Source organism: Penaeus japonicus, unplaced genomic scaffold (assembly GCF_977035675.1).
Source record: "Penaeus japonicus unplaced genomic scaffold, GWHDUDI00000001_assembly GWHDUDI00000005, whole genome shotgun sequence".
In the NCBI taxonomy this organism is placed as follows: Eukaryota; Metazoa; Arthropoda; class Malacostraca; order Decapoda; family Penaeidae; genus Penaeus; species Penaeus japonicus.
In genome coordinates, this window is record NW_028234407.1 from 10490278 (window position 1) to 10512513 (window position 22236).

Genomic DNA, 22236 nt, shown 5'->3' on the forward strand with positions numbered 1-22236 from the left:
TACCAAGACGAGACGAGTGCTATCGCCTTGACGTCATCGCCTTATCAGTTCGGTCTCGCGTAATATAAAAAAAAAAAGTCAACGTCATCGGTTCTTAAAAATATTTAGATCCACGGATATAAAAATAACTTCCAAAAATATTTCCACTTATGATATGTGGTTTAGTATGCAAAATGGAACTGAACAAGATTAACTGCAGTAAAAAAAAAAAATAAACAAATAACAAAAAAAACGTGTTGAGAAGTACAGAGAGGGGATGGAAGGAATGCGCCAACTGAAGAACGGAGTGACAAACTAAGCTTTTCTCCATTCCTTTCTCCTTTTCCCCCTACAAACTAGAACTTTCCCGGCGTCCATTCGGTTTTCCTGTCTAAACAACTTTCTACAGAATCTCAAACTTCACATTCGACCCATGCGTCACCATACACTACACATTCTCACTTAAAAAAAGGAAGGTGCGGCCCGGCTGTGCTCGCGGTCCCAATAGAATATGCATGAAGCGAACTATACACAGCCATACTCAATAAACTGAGTTTATGTATAGTGTGTTTCTACCATTTTACCAGTAACGTAGTGTTTCACCATTTCACTATACTCTTGTGGACGACGTCGACTTTTCACTTTGCTCTTGCAAGCATACTCACCATACCGCGAACTACACTCTTCTGACACTCACCTGCAATGAAAGAGAAGAGATAAAATTAATATTGCAACTGACATCTGATGCGAATAATTGAAAATCAAGTAGAAATACACCTCACGAGAGTTGTGAAGATGGGAGTAAAAGAGTGAACGCGTGAGTGTCCCCTGTGTAACCTCAGGAGGAAATCGGGTACAGATGGATACACTTCTTGGCACTGTTGATCTGGAATGACGGAGGTATGAGCCGCATCCACTTATGTCTCGTGACGGTTTCCTATTGTGTCATTTGCAATATGTTATAGTGATCAAGATGATATTGTCACCCCCTCCCCTCATAGAAAGCATGGTGTAAAAAAAATATATAATTCATATCAGTGCACTTTTCTGCCTTCACCATGTAGTATATGTATAACTTGCATTTGCAGCTTCAATCAATAAACACAATTACGATCCAACCATTTCCGGCATATCAATAAGTAACATAAGAAAATAAGACAAACATATATATAAGAAATGGCATAGGGCAGTATTCCTAAGTGAAGACGAGGAAGGGGTTCAGGATGAAGAGGAGGAGAAGGAGGAGGAGGAGGAGGAGGAGGAGGAGGAGGAGGAGGAGGAGGAGGAGGAGGAGGAGGAGGAGGAGGAGGAGGAGGGAGGAGGAGGAGGAAGGAAAAAATGAAGAAGGAGGAGGAAAAGATGAAGAAGAAGAAGGAAAAGAGGAAGAAGATGAAGAAGAAGAAAAAGAGGAAGAAAAAGAAAAAAGACGAAGTAGAAGTAAAAAAAAGCTTATAACAACAACTGCCAAGCCTTCAGACTCACCCATAATAAATCATCCGAAAATCTGCACGTCTCCCTTTCTTACTGGGTGCGCGCGGCGAGGGACAGACAGCACAGAGTGGAGCGAATGGGAGAATGAACGACTAAGAAGAAGAATGAGGAGAAAGAAGAAACAAGAAGAATAAGTCTCGGAAGAGGAAGAAGGAAGGCGAAGAGGGGAAAACTTCCAGGAAAGGAGAAAAAAGCTCCACCTCTACCTTACCGGGACACACAGACCTTGAAAGAAACTGAGCCCGACATCCGCTAACAAATGCTGGTAATTGACCAACACAGACCGCTCTCACTCGCGAAGTTGTACGGAAGGAAGGAGGGAAGGAAAGGAGGGAGAAATTAAGACAGGGAGGGAAAGGTGAGGGAGGGAGTGGGAAAGCGAAGGTGCAGGGAGGAGCAGGAGCAGGAGGAGGAGGAGGAGGAGGAGGAGGAAGCAGAGGGAGAGAGAGAGGGAGAGGGAGAGAGAGAGGGAGAGAGAGAGGGAGAGGGAGAGGGAGAGGGTGAGAGGGAGAGAGGGAGAGAGAGAGAAAGAGAGAGAAAGAGATAAGAGAGATAGAGAGGGAGGGGAGACAGAGAGAGAAATAGAAATGGGAGGGAGAGAGAGGTAGAGAGAGAAAGACAGAGAGAGAAGAGGGGGGAGAGAGAGACAAGGGAGAGAGAGAAAGAAAGAGAGAAGAGAGAGAGAGAGAGAAGAGGGGAGGGAGAGAGAGAGAGAAGAGGGGAGGGAGAGAGAGAGAGAAGAGGGGGGGAGAGAGAGAGAGAGGGGGGAGAGAGAGAGAGAAGAGGGGGGAGAGAGAGAGAGAAGAGGGGGGAGAGAGAGAGAGAAGAGGGGGGAGAGAGAGAGAGAGAGAGAGGGGGGGAGAGAGAGAGAAGGGGAGAGAGAGAGAGAAGGAGAGAGAGAGAGAGAGAGAGGGAGAGAGAGAGAGAGAGAGAGAGAGAGAGAGAGAGAGAGAGAGAGAGAGAGAGAGAGAGAGAGAGAGAGAGAGAAGAGGGGGGAGAGATAAAGAGTGATTGATTGAGTGAGTGAGTGAGTGAGTGAGTGAGTGAGTGAGTGAGTGAGTGAGAGAGAGAGTGAGTGAGTGAGTGAGTGAGTGAGTGAGGGAGGGAGCGAGTGTGAGCAGAGACATAAAAATATGTTAAGAAAAAGACACAGACGGCGTAGGGCGCATCCCCAAGGCGCGAGCGAGGAGCAATCTGTGGTCACATCACTAAGGGACTTAACGCTGTGCTTAATGTTGTTTGCGAAGGTTTAAAAGCTCATGATTTACCTCCCCCTCTTACCACACCCTTCCCCCGTCCCTCTGCCTCAGAAGTGGTAGGACGGAAGTATTCTTTTAAGGGCGGGCTCGGGAGAACACAAGGGGATGGTGCCATTTTTACTGAGAGTACAAGACCAGCAGCTGCAAGCTTCTTAGCCAAATCAATTCGCTGATATAATCATCGGAAGCTTTTACTATCCCGTAACACTTATTTGGGAAAATAATCGAACTAACCTTCCTTCTAATTTGATCCATCATAACATCATATTTGAACATGAAAAAAATAAAAGACTTCCTACAAGATGCATATATCGTAGCAACACTAGCATATTCATGTTACATTGTAGAAGCAAAATCTAGACGCTCATAACATTATACGACCAACAAATCAAAGGCAAAAACCCTAACACCAACACTACTATACACTCTAAGCAAGCAAGAAAGCAAACAAGTAAAAATGAGCAAGCAAGCAACAGTCGAGCATCCAAAACGAGAGTAATGCGTTCAACAGGCCGCGTGTCACTAGCCAGTGACTACGATGTAATGTTTCTCGAGTATGACCTTGCCGTACTCCGCCACAAGGTGTTGTCATTCACGCGGCATCTCGACCAGTGGCGCGGATTTGGTTTCAGTGTGAGCGAGGCGGCTTCGAGCTTGCTTTGATTGCCTGCAAGTGTGACTGGGGCATGAGATGGAATCTTACGAATTACTACACACAAAAGTAGTAAAGGGAAAAGGGAAATGCGAAACTGCGAGGATGTAAACAACATATCTCAGCGGTAGCTTGAACAGTGGTCCAGGCACAAACGACTAACAGTGGTGAATTCACGCTGCCACCGCATACCCCTGAACTGCAAAGCCTCACCGGCCCAACGAGCCTCCTCAGGTCCTCAGGATGCACAATACGCCACAAGCTACCCTCATTTCCCTGCTCCCACGCGGGTTTCATCACCAGCATCTCACAACCCTCCCACTGCACGCCTTGCAGATGCTCAAGGGGAGTATACATGACCTCCCGCCATGAGTATCCACACCAAGGCCACTTAACAGAGGGTGCGATACATGGCAGGCCAGGCCAGGCACGACCTCAGTGGCCACTCCTCGCTTCTCCTGTCTCCATCCTTTTTCTCTTTGGCTTATTTCACTTCTTGTATTTTGCCCCCTCATTATCGTATATAATTTCAACCTCTTTAAAATATATTTTGCTTCATTAGACAACTCTAAAAAATGCATTTCAAGCAAATGTCAAGCGTGCTGCCACGTGCGAGGATATCTGCCTGTCACGGATGATCACAGTTTGGTCGTCATCTCGTATAAACTCGCTTGACAGTCAGTCGATGCCGCCACGACACCCAACACTTGAGGAAAATCACATTACCTCCCTCTTTGTCGATGTCGATGGATCTAAATGCCTTTACCTCTTACCCGACCACACTTTAACAGGCTACAGAGGCAAAACGAATCATAGACAGGCAGGAACTGACGTTGCATATATATATATACATATATATATATATATATATATATATATATATATATATATATATATATATATCCGACTGAAAGTTTTTTCGAGCTAAACAAAACCAAACTCTCCCTCCTCACGACTGCATAACAGAGCTACTGTTCAAATTCAATTACGATCAAACGTCGCCCCTTTCGGCGGAACAACAATACCACGCAAGAAACTGGCACGGCGGCGCTCGGCTTCGGGAGCAAGATCTTCAGGTTTCGGGGTTTCTATACAGACTACTGCGGTTTCTTAATTGTGGCATCTGTGATGGTCAGTGAGAAAACTAGCGAAAGCTGGCCACCAAAGAGTAATGGGACAAGGCTGAGGTTAGAAACGGAACGAGCGAGACCATGATGGTGTTTTAAAGTACCAAGCAAAGAATAGTGCATCTGATGACTTCTGTCAACGTAACACCAACGATAAAGGCTCGCTTTTTAAAGGCTGGTGTGAAAGGGAAAGATTACATATGAATAGAATAAATCAAAATGTGCTGTGCAGTTGGCGTGAGTCTGATGAATCGGCAGTCACTCCCAAGCCCCGGCTTTGGCCCACCCAGCCCCGGCGAGAAGGCATCAGACACAGTAGCTACTTGTTACCCTCTCGCACTGCTGCCACGCTCGCTCAAGAGTCAGCCCGGACCTTAAGTGAGGCCAACACCAGACCCCAAACCGTTGCACTTGTCAAGTTGGCCGGCTACCGGTGCAACTTCTCAGAGAAAAGGAAGGGTAATCTCGAGACATTAAATCCATTTTTTTTTCATGAGTTTTCTTAAAATTCCTCAAGCTATTCATGCCCCGCAAGACTTACGTCTTCTGCGCTCGCATTTCTCCTGGCCCTAAACGTCCCACAACGTTTCCTTCCTTGAGGCGATCCTCTCTCCTTCCCGACAACGCCTTCCCATCCGCCGACTCCTCGACAACTCCTTCCATTCCTCCGGCCTCCGTTTTTGTCCTCCGAGCAATCTAGGGACAGCAAGTCAGTCTCCCGTTTTATGCTGTCCGGCCAGCCGTCCCCTTGACGGCCTCTCCTTGAGCAATTGTCTTTGCGAGGCCCAGGAAGCATTGCGTTCTATACCTAACGCCTAGAAGTCGTGAAACATGGTCCAATTCCGAGTCGTATCCTCCTACATGCTCCACTTTGGGTCGTGCTGAGCATATCATCAGGATCGGTTTGGTGTTCAATGCAAAACACATTCGAGAGCTGCCTGTCGGATTTTTTATGAGTAAGCTCTTTCTATGCATATTGACTTTCCCAGAAATAAGCGTGGATCAATAAATGAAACTTCACTATGCATGGCAATAGTTCTATCCAAACTCGATCAAGACCGATGGCGGGATCTAAGTTTATTAAATATCTATTAAAATAAAGTCATACTTAAACATCCACTCGCCTAATGCTCACCACAAGCCGCCCCCAGACTCGGCTAAAAAATAACAGTTATATTTGCTTAGCTTGAGCTATGCTATTGTTCCTTTCCCCTTTTGACCTGCTGCTGGTAAAAAGGCACCTGCTTTTGGCATGGCCGCGTGGCTCCAGGCAGGCAGGCACACATCAACATGCAGTTCCGAATGAGATGTCATTTCTCCTCGTCCAGTAAGCTCAATGCCTGCGTCAACCACAGGAAGAACCGCTGACCCCTCGTGCTAACGTAGCCGCATTGGTGCCCTCGCTGGTTGCATCACGAACTGATGCTTTCCGGCTGCTCGCTGAGATCAATTGGTGCTGATGCATGCGAGTTCTAATATTCATCATGGTTCAAAACGGCCTCATACAATCCTTCCACAGGTGACTTGCAACTACCTGCACACGGACAAGGGACGCAGAGACTGTGAAAACGTGAACTTCATTTTTACGTGTATGTGTACAGACACGCCTCCCGATGCAGCTGCTTTGTAAGTACAATATGATTATAAGGTATAACGCAAAGAGAACTTAACAGTACACACACAAAGGAAATATAATCAAGGACAGGCAAACGACATACCAGAATGAACATAAACTTAGTTATGTGATAACAGTAACTTTAATAGTAACTCAAACTATGTAATATCGCATAAGACAAATACTTCGAATGACTACATACACATACGGGTGCTCTGGACAAAGGTATAGGCAAGTTGCAATCATGCACCGGAAGGGCAGATTCGCGGCGGTCGTCAAGGGAGAAGTGCCGCCGCGTCGTCATGGCGACGGGCAGCAGCGCGAGGGGTCTATTACTAAATCAAAATTTAGAATGGCAGGTGGAGGCGATGCTGATAACGGTCGATACACGGTACTCATGGATGCAGTGATACAATACTCCCATACACCTTCGTCAAGGCAATGCGCTATGCAAACTTACCAACTACTGACACCCTTTAATAAAAAAAAAATATATAAATAATAAAAACATAAAATAACAAAAAATGAAGAAAAAAATCGTCCACACCATACACGACCTTCCCGACCTAAAGAAAGAAAAAACACACAAATTGAGAAAGCGACATCCACAATACCGGTTGCAGGATACGGGTTGCAGGAGAGCTAATGAACATGCGAGTACCGCCGCACTCCTTTCTCTTGCAACCTCGTAACTTAGACTCCTTGTCCTCTCGCTCTCCGGGGTAAAACTTTAGTGGACAGGGGATACTAATTTATCAGGGGACACTAACTCACCTATAGGGAATAGGGAAGCGAGGGAAAGGGGGAATGCGGGGGAAGGGAATGAAGAAAAGCATAAAAATTAGGATTCTAAAATTGTCATTATTCACATCATTATCATCATTCACATCCATTAGTCGAAATAGGAATGTTTGTAGGGCGGTGGTGGTGGTGGCGGTGATGTTAACGATGCGGATAATTATCAACTGATTATGATGATTGCCCACTAATTATGATGACAGTAACCAACTTGTGGTAGTGGTAGTGGTAGTGGTAGTAAGGACGATGATAATGAGGACGACAACGATGCCGAATGATGAAGGAAACGGTTTCATGAAAACATCGTTCCCTTTTCTCCGTCCCTTTTGAATGTGTTCTTCCTCACTCGCTCCTTCCAATCGTCACTCGCGATAAAATAGTCGATAACCGTGTAGCGAAAGGAGATGAAAGGAGAGGGAAAGGCGAGGGGAAAGAAATTCCGAGCGAGAGAAAAGGGGGAAAAATCGATAACTGATGCTCAAAGCAAGGAGGAAAATCGACAGGGAAGGGTGCGCTAAGGAGAAGGCGGTTAAGAAAGTGGGAGGAAAAAGCGACAGGTAGAAGAAGACAAAAGAAAAAGGAAATCAAAACGTCACGCCACGCCACCTCGCCCAGCCAGAGTAACCCCGGTAACGCCCATTCTGACGCCCCCCCCCCCCCACTCTCGCTGTGGGTGACGCTTTGTGACATCCGGTAACACCTCGCTTTACTTCCATACTTAACCGATAGGGGTAGGGGAAGGGGATTGGAAAGGGGAGGGGTGGAGGAGGAGGAGGAGGAGGAGGAGGAGGAGGAGGAGGAGGAGGAGGAGGAGGAGGAGGAGGAGGGGGGGGGGGGAGGAGAGGGGAGGGGGGAGGGGAGGGGAGAGGGAGAGGTAGAGGGAGAGAGAGAAGGAAGGGAGGGGAGGGGAGCGGGAGCGGGAGTGGGGAGTGGGCGTGAACATCTTCCGGTGCGCACCCCCCAACCATCACCCTCCCACCCGATCCAAACGGAACCCCTAACGGATGTGACTACGCATCCCCAGCGTTCACGTGATCAGGGAATATCAAAGGTATCTGGCATGAACAGATTTAAGAGAATGGAATGTCTCCACGACATGGCCATACTTCCTAGAAAGCAAATATGTAGGAGATGAGGACTTGGATTCGGATGTTGACAGCGATTCGATTCCTGTGTTTAGGCCTGCGCGCTTGACACATACGGCCGAACACAACACATCATATGACTCCACGACACAACACACTCAACATCGACCCGCCAATCCTACTTCGCGTCGCCGCTGGCCATCACACGACAAACTGCAAGATCCATTCACATCGTTTCTCGGAACTGCGACCGCCATCTTGCTCGTTAAGGCCCACGCGATCATGCAAGGAAGGGGGGGGGGGGCTGAAGGACGCCCCTCTCACGGCACTCCGTCGCAAGCGTCCCGTCGCATCGCCGGCCATGGCACTCCCGTAGGACATCGGGACGTCTTGGTCGCTTGCAACATGCAGCGGCAGACTCGCCACCGTGTAACTCTTTATTTCTAAATATCATAGGGGCGTTCACAAATAAAAAAAAATAAAAAAATAAATACAAGAAAATAGAAATAATGAAGAACTGGGACGAAAATAACGCTAATGGTACTGATGGACTTCAGGCGCCATAAACAAAAGTTATCGCAATATACTTCTCACGCGACCGAAATGGGAGATATTTTTCCAGATCATTAGGAAAATGTCATTCTAAATGCATTGCTCGGATTCACTTTATAACACATTAAATTTTGACATACAACATTCCTTTCTCTCTATTTTCTAATTCCTCTTCTCAATCTTTCAAGAATTCAAATCAATCATGCCTTTTCTCTATCCCACCCCTTCTTTGCATATATTCTTATTCACTTCACATTTCCCCTTCTCCTTAAATTCAGTTGCATCCTTCCTTCCTCCCTCTCTCTCCATCTCCATCTCTCTTTCCATCTCTCTTTCTTCTCTCTCTTTCTCTTTCTTTCTTTCTTTCTTTCTCCCTCTATCTTGTGTGCGCGTGCATATGTGTGTTCAATATTTTCCACCCTCTTCTCGACTGCGAGTAGAACGGTCTGGAATCGTCCAATACTGCTTCTGCCATTTAAGGATTTCTGCATTATTTCTGTCACCAAGAAGACCTTCTCGACCCGTGCCCCTCCCCCCCACCACCATCTCCCCACCCTTCATCCCCAGCCCAACTAATCGTAGCAGCCGCGCCAGTAAGCAATATTTCATCCCCACGCAAGCAAGCAGGCAGGCAAGCAAACACACACCGTAGGGTCTCGGCCTCCCACCTCTCCTTTAACTCTTCCAGGCATAAGGTCATACGGTATCTCCTTTAAGTCCCACTGGAACTGAACTGGATCTGATCTTTTCTCTAAACTCGCCGGATCCATCTTGTTTCTTCTCTTTTCTTTTAGATCCAAGAACTGACTACAGGTATCTTCTTACCACAATTCACTTAAAATTTGGAACTGGATCCCAACTCTCCTTAAAAGCCACTGAAGTCCCAAGGCCGCTCCATTTTATCAAAATCTCAGAACTGACTCAACTTCTCATTCATTCAATCACGGCAACTGGATCCGTTTCATTCCACCCGAAGCCCACTGAAGTTGGATCCACTTCTACTGGAACTGGATCTAGTACCACCTGCTGCCCACTGAAACGGACTGTAATTCCACCTAGAACTGGACCTGACGCCATTCGATGCCCACTGACACTGACTGCCATTCCAGCTGGAACTGGATCTGACCCCCCTAAGTGGGTCGTCTTAACGCCCCCAGATAAATGGGAGAACTTCAGCCACTTCAGGACCGATTTATCACACAAGTCTCAGGCATCCATTTAATTCTTGCTCAATCTCGCCGCGTAGCACATCTGAACCAAATCACAATCAGTACAAAATAATTTAATGTACTTTACGCCACCGTCCTTGGCCTTTGTCCCTTAAAATGAGATTGACCTTCCTTTGACAACGACAATAAACGATGCCTTCTATTTTAGTATCTACTGGACCTCAGCTGACCTCTTTCAACAAGCTTGATTTTGTTTCCTTCGTCTCCCCGACGAGAAATGGCTTTGCATTTGAGCTTACATGAGGAACACAACGTTTCTCCTTGATTTTTTTTCACTTCCTTTGGGAAACATCTGGAATATGCTAAAAGACTGGTAATAGGCAGAGAAAACAATGACAGGAAAAATGAAGTACGAGAGAAATCGAGAACATAGAAACTGCGGGGAAAGTCATCGAGAGGTGACAAAATTAATCAGTTCTCCGCGACGGGTTATTGGCGTGGCGCCCTCGACACCTGCCTTTCCAAAGTAAACCGATTAATATTTATGGCCTTGCAGCATTAACAAGTAGCCTTTAGGGCATCATCCAATTCAATAGAATAACTGAAGATCAAAGTTATTTCAACACAAATAAACACATGCAGTGCAAGCCAAACTACAACGAAAGAGATGAAAGACCATAATCATACAGAAAATTTTTGCCAATGATGAATCTTCCGCCCCCCCCCCCCCCATTAAGTCTCCAGCCCCTCCCCCTCCGAATATCGCCACGCCGCGTCGTGCCGTCACCCGAGTCTTGCTTCGCTGGTCAATGTGGATAAGGCAAGTGGGGGCGAATAATAATGGCGCACTTCCGCTCCCTTTGGATCGCGAGTTCCTCCGCGCCAGCCGGGAGGCGAGTCGCTCGAGCGCGTTCACAACTCGCGGCCGGACGTACCATGGCGGTATCTTACGCCAAAAGGGAAAAAAGGGGGATCTATATCAGCGCCCCCAACATACGAGCAGGACCGATAACGTCCCGAAAGAAAAAACCTTGAACTGAGAGAGAACACAGACGGATCGCAGGCGTGTTTCCACTGGCGTCTCTCTCCGGGGCAACATCACCCCGCCCACGCCCCACCACGCCAGCTGCTCGTCCTCCTCGCAGCCCACATTCGCTAGACCCTCGCGCGCTACGCAACCTTGCCAAGGCATCTGCACCCTATTTGCACTCATATTTATGTCACATCTCATTCATACCTCGCCGCTGACACAGATAGTAAATCTTTTTATAGTTTCCACTACCACTCCGCGTAAGACCAATCGATCAATCCTACTTTCTAGCATGAACTACGCGGGGCCTTCTAACATCCGGCGAGAATAACTACCCATGTCCTGTCATCAACCTCCTCGTCGCGTGCGCTAGTGTTTGTGCGCGCTTGCGAGAGAGAGAGAGAGAGAGAGAGAGAGAGAGAGAGAGAGAGAGAGAGAGAGAGAGAGAGAGAGAGAGAGAGAGAGAGAGAGAGAGAGAGAGAGAGGGAGAGTGAGAGTGAGAGTGAGAGTGAGAGTGAGAGAGAGAGAGAGAGAGAGAGAGAGAGAGAGAGAGTGAGAGAGAGTGAGAGAGAGTGAGAGAGAGTGAGAGAAAGAGAGAGAGTGAGAGAAAGAGAGAGAGTGAGAGAGAAAGAGAGAGAAAGAGAGAGAAAGAGAGAGAAAGAGAGTGAGTGAGAGAAAGAGAGAAAGAGAAAGAGAGTGAGTGAGAGAAAGAGAAAAAGAGAGAAAGAGAGAGAGAGAGAGAGAGAGAGAGAGAGAGAGAGAGAGAGAGAGAGAGAGAGAGAGAGAGAGAGAGAGAGAGAGAGAGAGAGAGAGAGAGAGAGAGAGAGAGAGGGGGGGGGGGGGGTAAAATAGCCACCACACGCCTCAACTACTGAAGCAAACAAACAGGAAAGGTTACAAACAACAGATCCTCAATGCAACCAGCATTTGAATAAAAAAAAACGGAACAAATATTCAAGAGCCAGGCGAAATGATACCTGACAACAACTAGAAAGAGCCCTCTCACCCCCCACCCTGTGAACGTTGCAAACAGCGACTCCGTTGAGTTCGGCAGTCACCGGACACCCGCCGTTCGTCCCACTGGCAAACACCATACCACCTCCCCCGCCCCCCCGCCCGCCCGCCCGCCCTTAGTCCCTCTCCTCTCTCTCTCTCTCTCTCTCTCTCTCTCTCTCTCTCTCTCTCTCTCTCTCTCTCTCTCTCTCTCTCTCTCTCTCTCTCTCTCTCTCTCTCTTTCTCTCTTTCTTTCTTTTTCTCTCTCTATCTACATGCCTCCCATAACAAAACACTCCCGAATTCCTCCCCTACTCTCCCCCCACACTAACTTTCCTTGCTCAATACTCTCCAAACACCTCACCCCACCCACCTCCTCCCCGGTCATGAATTTTATCATGAGGATCTACTTGTGAATTCTCCCCGCCCTTGTCTCTCCCGGATCCACCTCCTCGCCCTCACGCCCGCACCAGCTGATTACGAGCGATCGAATTAACTGCGGACACCTCGAGATACCCCACTCCCATGCGCCTGAGTCCACGTATCCAATAGAGGTTGGGGGACGAAATGAGTATAGAGAGAGAGTGAAAAAATCACATCCGTATCAGGTCATCGAATATAATGACGAGTGGAATAGCGAACGGGGAGGATAAGGTCAAACAAAAAATAAGGAAGGATGAAGAAAATTGAGAGTGAGAGTGAGACGCAGAGAGAGAGAGAGAGAGAGATAACGGAGGCATTAGGGAGGAATATGACCGAGGGCTGTTTTTATTAGGGCCAATATTTCCCGAGATTAGGCAATCCTTCAGTGCCGTCGGATTCTAAAACTCATTTCTTGGGTCATCCAGGATGGGAGAGAACGCTTTGTCGGGAGTTATTAATTGCAATAAACGGGTTCGAGTCGTTTGATAAAGTATGGGGGAACAGGGAGAGGGAGAGGGAGAGAGAGAGAGAGAGAGAGAGAGAGAGAGAGAGAGAGAGAGAGAGAGAGAGAGAGAGAGAGAGAGAGAGAGAGAGAGAGAGAGAGAGAGAGAGAGAGAGAGAGAGGCGTGGTTCTGGGGGTGTAAGGCGAAAGAATAACTAACAAACTACAAAAGGCATGACGCAGCACGAGGCGCAGGGGATCGCGAGCAACAGGACCCGACAAGAGCATCGGAGCGCACAATCCGGGGAAAGTCTGTCAGGTCTGCAAGGTCTGTTCGGAGGGCGACGGTAGCCAATTCAGTCCCAGCCGAGAGAGCAAATCGGATTCGACAAGAGACACGCCTTTGCCCACGACGCGCGGTCCAGCCCTACTTTGTCTTGTCTATCATCTTCATCTTTTCATCGTCGTCGTCGTCGTCATAGTCAGCATTACCATCACCCTTCGTCTTCTTTATCATCCTCAACCTCCTTCCTCCTTCCTTCGTCTTCCTCTCCTTCCCCAACTCCTACATTCGGCCCGAAATTTCCCCGCCCCCCCCCCCCCACCTTATTCTATATCCGGAGCCTCGTTCACACATCACGCTCCGTCCGCCGTTCACACTCCACCGGGTCCGAGCTGTCCACAGGAGGGTGACGTAATCGTGAAATAATTCCGACTGGAAGACCAATATCAACACCTTGCAAATAGAGAAGGAAAGTTAATCCGATGTAAACGAATAAAAGTTTCCCCGAACAACAACCACCCCAAAAAAATCACAGGCGCTCTCATAAATATAAGCTAGCACTCAACGCGGCTTTTTTTTTTTTTTTACTTAATTCAATACTCCACAACAGCCGCTATTTTTCCCTTACGTGAATAGTTTGTTTAATCATTTAATGGCTTTTAATCCCGGCGAGTAGAAGAGGTGGCCCGAAAGTCACAAGATTCACCAGAATTTTGGTCTCTCGTCTCTATTTTTCTAATCTCCCATCCCCCTGCCTTTTCTCTTTTTCTTCTTTTTCTCTCTACTCTTTCTATCTCTATCTCTACTTCTCTCTCTCTATGGGACTGTGCAGGTACATGGCGCTTATGTTACGTCGCACAAGGCACTAATGAAACGCCGCGCTACTTGCGAGCTGTTACCATAATGGTCTTGCACGTCACAAACCACGCATCCACAGACAGACAACTACCAAATCAACACAAAAACTGCTTTCCCTCTCGCTCTGGCCCTAGCTCAACCATGACCTCTGACCCTTGACCCTCAGCCGCCCATGGGTGCCCAGAGCCGGTGTATACCATGCAGATCAAGGTGGCCGCCCCACCACACCCGCTCTGCCATGCGCCGCCAACCATCTCCTCTTTAAACGTGGCACACACACACACATATACACACAAGAGCGCACACACACACACACACACCTCGCCTCCGCCTCCTTTCGCCGCCGTCTCGTGTCCTCTTTTCATTTGCTTCTCTCCTCTCGTCTATCTTCTCTCTTCCCATTTATTCTCTATTTTCGCCCTTTCATTCTATCCTTTAACCTTGCTCTTTCATCTAATTTTCTTTTCCTTCTCTTCAACTTCCTTGCCTCTCTTTGTCCACTTTTATATATCCTTCTATTCCTTGTCTTCATTCCTTTTCACCTTTCTTCTCTCTCGCCTCTCCTGTGCTTCCCCTCCTATTACTTTCCTCCTTATTTCATCCGGTTCTTTTTTTTTCTCCCTACCCTCGCCTTCTACCTCATTTTTTCTCTTCTCTTTCGTCTCTCACTTTATCCTCTTACTTTGTCTTCCATCATTTCGCTTGCCATTCATAGTCCTTCCCTCTCTACAATTTGTTCGTCCGCGTTTTCAATCCTCCCTATTTCTCCTTTCAAGGAACATTTATTTTGAAGAGGAGGGAGGGAAGGAGGGAGGGAGGGAGGGAGGGAGGGAGCAGAGAGAGATAGAAGAGGAAAGGGTAAAGAAAGTGTATGAGTGTGTGTGAGTGAGTGAGTGTGTGTGTGTGTGTGTGTGTGTGTGTGTGTGTGTGTGTGTGTGTGTGTGTGTGTGTGTGTGTGTGTGTGTGTGTGTGTGTGTGTGTGTGTGTGTGCGCGCGCGTTTGTCTATGCGCGTATACATACAACTGATATACAAGTAGACAAACAGGGTCTCGAGTTTTGTAAGCATACACGGGGGCCATGACTCATCTCCCCCTCAGCCTCTCCCATGACCAATCATGAGCGCTTATTTCATATCAGCGAAAATCTATTTCTAATGAAAAGAGGAATGGAGAGGGAAGAGAGAGGGGGGTAAGTTGATGGAAGGGAAGAGGGAGCGAAAACGGAAGGGAAGAGGGAGGGAGAGGTATAGAGGAGGGAGGGAAAGAGGGGGGAGAGGGGGGAGGGGAGAAATGGGGAGGGAAGGAGGGGGGAGAGGGGGGAAATGGGGAGGGAAGGAGGGGGGATGGGGAGGAAGGGGGGAGATGGGGAGGAAGGGGGGAGATGGGGAGGAAGGGGGGGAGATGGGGAGGAAGGGGGGAGATGGGGAGGAAGGGGGGGAGAGGGGAAGGGAGGAGGGATGGAGAGGGGTAGGGATGGGAGAAAGAAAGATACAGGATAGGTAGGGGAGTGGAGCGGAGGCTAGGGATAGGGGAGAGGGAAAAGCCACAAAGACAAGGCACACACACACTTCGACCATCCTTCATCAGATCATCCTAGCATAACCAACAAGTACCCTGCCAGCGCCCTCCGGCCCGGCCCTCGAGGGACCTCTCCAGCACGTCCCAAAATCACGCTCCTGACAACGGCCGCCTCGCCCTTACCGGCAGTGAGGAGGGCCCCGACCCCGCGCCACCTGCAGTAAGGATCGCTGAAGCGTCTTACAACCGTGTAATTCCGACCTTAGAAGGCGACACAAAGCTGACAAAGGCGGGAGTTGCTGTCATTTAGCGTGAAGTGCTGTGCTGCTGTTATGCTACTGCTGCAGTCTGAACACTGATTTTATGAGCGCAGTTTCACTTTTGCCTTCATCAGCTCCTCTGCCTCCACTTCCCTTCTTTTGACAGTAACACTGGAAGTCTTCAAGACAAAGAGGGCGAACAAACACTCAATCCTAAGTACAACTTCTGAAGCGTATTCGTCGCACGGTTCAGATTTGCACGAGATGAAAAAAATAGTCCCAGCATAGGATGATTGTCCTCAATAACAGAGTGGAAAAAGACTAACGCTAAACATGATGTTGCACATAAATCTTAATCCCAAGGGCAGATAACCGCACGCGCACGAAGATGCCAACATGACACATACAAACACTTGTACGGAGGGTGCTTGGGCGCGCGCTCGTAAGTAAATAAGCAAAGCATCCCCAATAAGTGGCCCAAACACTAACATGCGATGAGAACAAATATTGAACCATAACGGCCGATGGTTGAAGATGGCCTGCTAACACGATCAACATGGCGAAAGACTTGAATATCCCATAGAGAGCAAGAGCCCTCATATACCCACAGGTGCGTGTGTAAGGCCAAACACCTGGCCACCCTGATGTACGCCACCTCAACATCCACTGGAGCCAGCCTTTCCTCACCTGCAGGAAATGCTTCAGACGGGACTGACAAAAATATTCAAACGTAGAAGAGCACCTACATTTCTTTTTTTTTTCTTTTTTTTTGTACAAACTGCATAAATCCAACACCTAAATGATGCTATTCTATCTATGAGACATCTCTTTGACTACCGGCATGAGGCACACAAAAGACACCCACGCTCGCTGCTGGCCAAAGTCACCGCGGAGTCATGAAGGGCGCGCCATGACTAACTCGACGTGACTCCGAGGCTCATTAATAACATGGCTTGAAGGCAGCCGTGACATGTGAAGGGGCTTGGAAGCTGCCGTGACGGGAGGCATGAAGGAGGTGGTTGTGATAGCGGAGGCGGAGGAGGTGGTGTCACGCTGTGTAAGGGCGAGAACCCGGCCGGAAATACCTATATACTCACCTCCACACATGCCTCTCCCTCTTCCTCCTCCTCTTCTCTCCACCGTACGGTATCTGGAGAAAATCTACACCTCTAAACATACCAGGGATTCCGTCGCCTTTAATTTTTCTATTTTTTGGAGGATAAAATCGAAGTTCTTCCAAAAGCATGAGGAAAATTAATTGTCGGCAACTCGACAGCACCTTTGTTTCCATAGTAACCATGACGGCGCCAGAGCGACTTCTTCCTCCGCCTTTCTGCCACACGTAACTTGTAAGATGCTGTCTTTGTTGTGAACTCATTTCATGAATCTCGAGTTTAGAGCTCGGCTCCAATTATGTTTTGTTCTTTTCATCGAAAAATAAATCACCTCTAAACCGTTGTAACACTAACCCAACAAATCCAATCAACAAATGTCGCCAACTTGAAAACAACAATAATACAAAGTAATACATAACGCCAGTCGTACGGCTGAATATTCATTTTAAAAAAGTTTTATAACCGCCGCTGTAACTGTAACCTGGACCAGCCAAGGCGGTCAAGTTCCCGCGCTCGCCGGCGACCAATCACAGCTCTTCCCGGCAATAGGTCTTAGCCAATCACCGTCCGTCATTAATATACGATACGCAGGTGAAACTATCGTTTTTTTCATATTCTCGTGAATTTAACGGAAAATCAACCTCTGAATGAAGCTAATTTCCACATTTTCTGTTATCAGATATGCAAAGGCAATCCGTCGGTTATCAATAAATATTCCAAGCGAGCGTAAATATACAAGGCCACCTGAGACCACAGTGAGATGATAGTAAAACAAGAGCCGGGCGAAAAAAGAAATGGCTGAGCGAAACAAAGTGAATGAAGGGCGCGGAAGCGTGGGTTGAACTCTGGGCTCGTAGGCCACTCACTCGCACTCCCTGCAAGTCTTTTCATCTGACGGACGTACAGATACTCTAACTATTCTATTTTGATAGTAAAGTGGCGCTGCACACTTCGTATACCTAAATTACACAATCAAAGACAAAAAAAAAAAATAGTTGATATGAGCCAAGACCATTAACCAGCTTGGTTTCTGGGTACAGGTTCATATAATTACTGAAGAATTTGAGACTTGTAGGTGGTTCTCACCAACGACAGGTCGCCTTACCAAGGTCAAGTGATGTTCGTGTCCCTGACAAAGTATAAAAAACAGCAAGCGCAAATCCGACCGACTGAAAGCCAAAAAGTCAACCGAGCGCGGCCGATCATGTTTCCCGAAAGGAGGTGAGAAATCAGTGCTCATTAGAACCGGTGCGTCGGGCGCCGTTTTAAGGAGCCATTTCACGAACCATCAGAGGTTTCAGCAAAGCATAATAAACAAAAAGATAATAGAGAGCCATGGAATGCTTCAGCCAATATGCCTCTTCCTACTCACCCTACCAACACAACCACGGATAGGGATTACTCGCCACTACATACCTGTAAATAAGAGAGAACATATTAAGAAAATTTAATTTCCATCAGACTATTACAAATTACTCTAGTAATATAAAACCATTATCAAATATAGAATTTGTGCTTTTTTGCATGCGTGTGAGAACATAGGATTTAAAAAATGGTAGATATGCAAAATATGACTCATTTTAATTATCATCTATTATTCATATGAAGTACAATATGTAAGTATGAAGAGGAAAGATCATGATTCCACGTTTTTTCTTGAGTTCATTACATACGAACTGTTGATATCAAATCCCCTCTCCCTGTCTCTGTCTTCTCTCTCTCTCTCTCTCTCTCTCTCTCTCTCTCTCTCTCTCTCTCTCTCTCTCTCTCTCTCTCTCTTCTCTCATTCTCTCTCTCTCTCTCTCTCTTCTCTCTCTCTCTCATTCTCTCTCTCTCTCTCTCTCTCTCTCTCTCTCTCTCTCTCTCTCTCTCCTCTCTCTCTCTTCTCTCTCTCTCTCTCTCTCTCTCTCTCTCTCTCTCTCTCTCTCTCTCTCTCTCTCTCTCTCTCTCTCTCTCTCTCTCTCTCTCTCTCTCTCTCTCTCTCTCTCTCCTTTTGTATGTGCCCGCATAAGTGTGACATCAAATACCCACAATCAACTTCTAAAGCTGCTCCGCGCTGCGTCGAGCACAAGTTTTATCATCACCCTCGAATGCATTACTGTCAAAGCCATCATCCCTTCAAGCCCGTTGCCCCCCCCCCCTCCCCACCTCCCTAGTGCCGCAGCCTTGAGCCGTGACACTCGAGCGCCCTAGGATGGACGTGCCGGACACAGTGACGCCGCGATAAGATCGAGCGAAGGACGTGCAACCATCTCGCTCTACCTACGCACACGTAAGGATATTCTGTTACCCGGGCGTTGGACGATGAGGCCGATTTTGATGATTACTTGACATGAACAACTCCCGTCTACCTCGACTATTACTGTCTCTGCCCCTGTCTGTGTAGTGCTGGCCGGGTCTCTCCTCGTTTGTCTGTCTCTGTGTCTAACTGGCTGGCTCGCTCCCTGTCTGCCTCTGTATACACACGCACATAGGAATGTGTATTTACGTGTTAGGGTGTTACAGCGGATGTATTACAAAGTTAGAGATGATTACTTATAAATCTTACCTTAGCCAAAACAGATCGACTTTTTTGTGAAAAAAGTATGACTAGATCTCTTCGTACGTTCCAAAGCGTATACTTCTTTATCCCCTTTCCATGCCATTACTGCGTTTATTTTCGAACAATATCAGAAAATAAAAAACAACCAATCATTCAGCCTTTCCGAATATAGGCTCTTGGACTATTGTGAATCCTCTCCCTACTCATTGGGCCCCTTTGTCCCTTATACATTACGCCTCATAATCCCTTTCCTCATCCATTATTTCCCGGAAACCTCCGCAGACTCGTCTCCTTCCCATACAACTCTCCCGAGGCCGCACTCCCCTTCCCGCTCCTCGTCGACGGCCCTTCGGAATCGCCCGAGCGCTCGATCCTACTTTCGCCTTCATTTCCTCCTACACCCTCGGCGATAGGCTCTTCCCTTCCCCTTCTCCATTTATTACAATTTCCTTCATTTGCCTTTTCCTTCGCTCCCCTCTCTCCCGCATTGGCTAGACGGACTCTCCCTTCGGATCAATATACGCACTCCTGCCATACAATCTATTAAGCATGACAACGCCCCGTGACATGCAATCTCCTCATAACTCAGGTACTAAATTCCTAGACAGGAAGGAGAGCCGAAAACTTTGCAAGGCTGCAACGGGTATAACGGTAGGAGGAGGGAGGGAGGGAGGGTCTATCATTAAAGTTCACAAAACACTTGCATTCAACAACCTCTTCTCACATGCAGGAAGGAGGGGGAGGGGGGTGAAAAACAACGAATTCTGTTTGCGTCGTTTATAAAAAGAAACGTGCAAGTGTGCATATGTATGAGATTTTTGGGGGGCCAGTTAGTCACGCAAATGCAGAACGGCTGTTTTCTCTCTTGCAATCCTCTATCCCCTCTCGCCCATATGCCCTATTCACTTCTCCATCTGTGCCCAAATCTAGCTGAGGGACTATAACACTCCAAACTAGACATAATGCAAATACTTCCCCTGATTTTCCTAAACCTACTACCACAAGCACACGCACGCACGCAAAACGCTTTGGCGTGCATGCATGTAGTAAGTGCATTATGTTAGCCTAACCCGTGTATAAGTAGAACCTTCAAGCTCTATGAAGATCACAGAAATTTTATCGTAAAATATATGTAAACGCTACGTTCGGGCAGACTATTTTATCCCATCTATATTTTACAGCAAACTTTTGTACTGCGGGTACCGATAATTGGGTCTCGCGTTCCGTATTGTTGCGTTTTCCATTAAAACTTGTCGTTATGAAAATAGCATCGCTCGCAAACTACCATCCTCCACCAAGTTTACACATCGACGGGAAGCGTTTTCCTCAAAAAAACATGGGTATATTTTTGCGAAAGCTTGCATTCGACCCCGCACTAATACGAGCAAGAAATGATGAAGATGGCGAGAGGGAAGAAGGACAAACAATATACAAAGAGCCGCTGCCGTGCCTTTCAGCTCTTCATAATTATCCAATATCAACGAAAGTTCGGTCTATTTTCCATACTCTCACTATACCCCCCACCGGTTCCCCCTCTCCCTCCTCGTTATGGGATGGCCGCGCCACCTTCCCTTACGCATCATTACCTCTACACCCGGGCCATCTACATGAACTACTCCATTAAGTGTCATATACCATTCGTCCATCCCCCGCCTGCCCGCCATACCTGCTACCCCCCCCCCCCCCATGTCCTCCTTGCCATCTCATCATTGCTATCACCATTTCCTCTCCATTTCTCTTCATCCCCTCCCCTCCCCTACCCTCCCCTCCCCTACTCTCCCCGCGGCGCTGTCCTTACCCTGCAACTAACGCCGCCAGGGAATTAAATTTCTTTCTAGTTTCTCCTCTTTTCCTCTTTTTTCCATTTTCCTCTCGCGCCAAATCCAAGAGCCTTAAAACTTTGCAACTCTTCCATCTCCCTCGACCGCCGTCACCTGGCAACACCTTCCCCTCCCCCCCCCCCCCCCCCCCGTCTCAGTGCCACCCCTTCGCCACTCCCGACTTCATCCTTCCCGGCCATCTGTCTGCTTACTTCTTTTCTTCCCTGAACCTTCAATCCTCCTGCCAACAGTGACCGAAATCCTCTCCCTGTTCCACTCTGCCAATCCCTCTCCCTCTCCTCTGGCAATCTCCGTCTCTCCCTATTCCCTCCTTCCATCCCTCTTATCTTCCCTCCCTCCTTCCCTTCATCCCCCAACCTCGCTCCCTCCCCTTACCCCTTCCCTCCCTCCCTCTCCTCTTCTCCCAAGTTCCCTCCTCTCGCCTTCGCGTCCTCTCGCGTCGCCAAACTTTTTCTCTCCGAGGACCCTACCATCTTGAAATTCTTCCGCCGCTCGCCGCCGCCGTCGCCGCCAGCAGCAGCAGCAACGGCGGCAGCGCCGGTGAGCCCCTCGCAGCGTCCTCCCCTCTCGCAAATTCTGGCGCGGGAGCTAAATGCAAGGCAAATCTGATAAGCAATGGCTGTACCATATCATTTGGGATCGGGGAGGACAACCCGTTTCTTTACAAAATGAAGCGAGAAAAAAGTCTTTATGAAATATTGGGGAGAGGAAGATAAGAGCTGAAGAGGTTGAAGCTAAGGAGAACCAAGAGCACGAAGAAAAAGAGGAGGAAGGGGGGCAGAGAAGAGGAAGACGAAGAAGAATTAATGACCCGTCGCCAGCATATTTCAGCCCAAAAGCAAAACCAAATGCCGTAAAATCCGCGCATCCTCTTACAACATCCTGCGTTCGGCCCGCTTTAAACCCCTGTCCTTCGACCTGCCCCCTCCAACCCCCACCTCCACAACCCCCAACTCCTCCCTTCTCTTCCACAGGCGCTGCCCAATTACCCGATTATTCCTTCCCCGTGACCGGACACGGCACCTGTGCCAAGACCAATCCTCCCACCCTTCCCCCTACCCCACCCCAACCCAACCCCTTGAAGACTTATTCGGAAACTTATTACGGGACTAATGGTCGTAGGAACTTTGTCTCAAAACACGTCCGGTCGACCGATCATCTGACCTTATCTTGGGAGGGGGAGGGGGAGGGGGAGGGGGTGGGG

At 48.0% G+C, this 22236-nt stretch overlaps 1 protein-coding gene across 13 annotated transcripts in view; it reads right to left on the reverse strand.

Moving 5' to 3' along the window:
• Positions 1-22236, reverse strand: part of CadN (neural cadherin) — a 304767-nt gene that overhangs the window by 162879 nt on the left and 119652 nt on the right. The window lies entirely within an intron of this gene.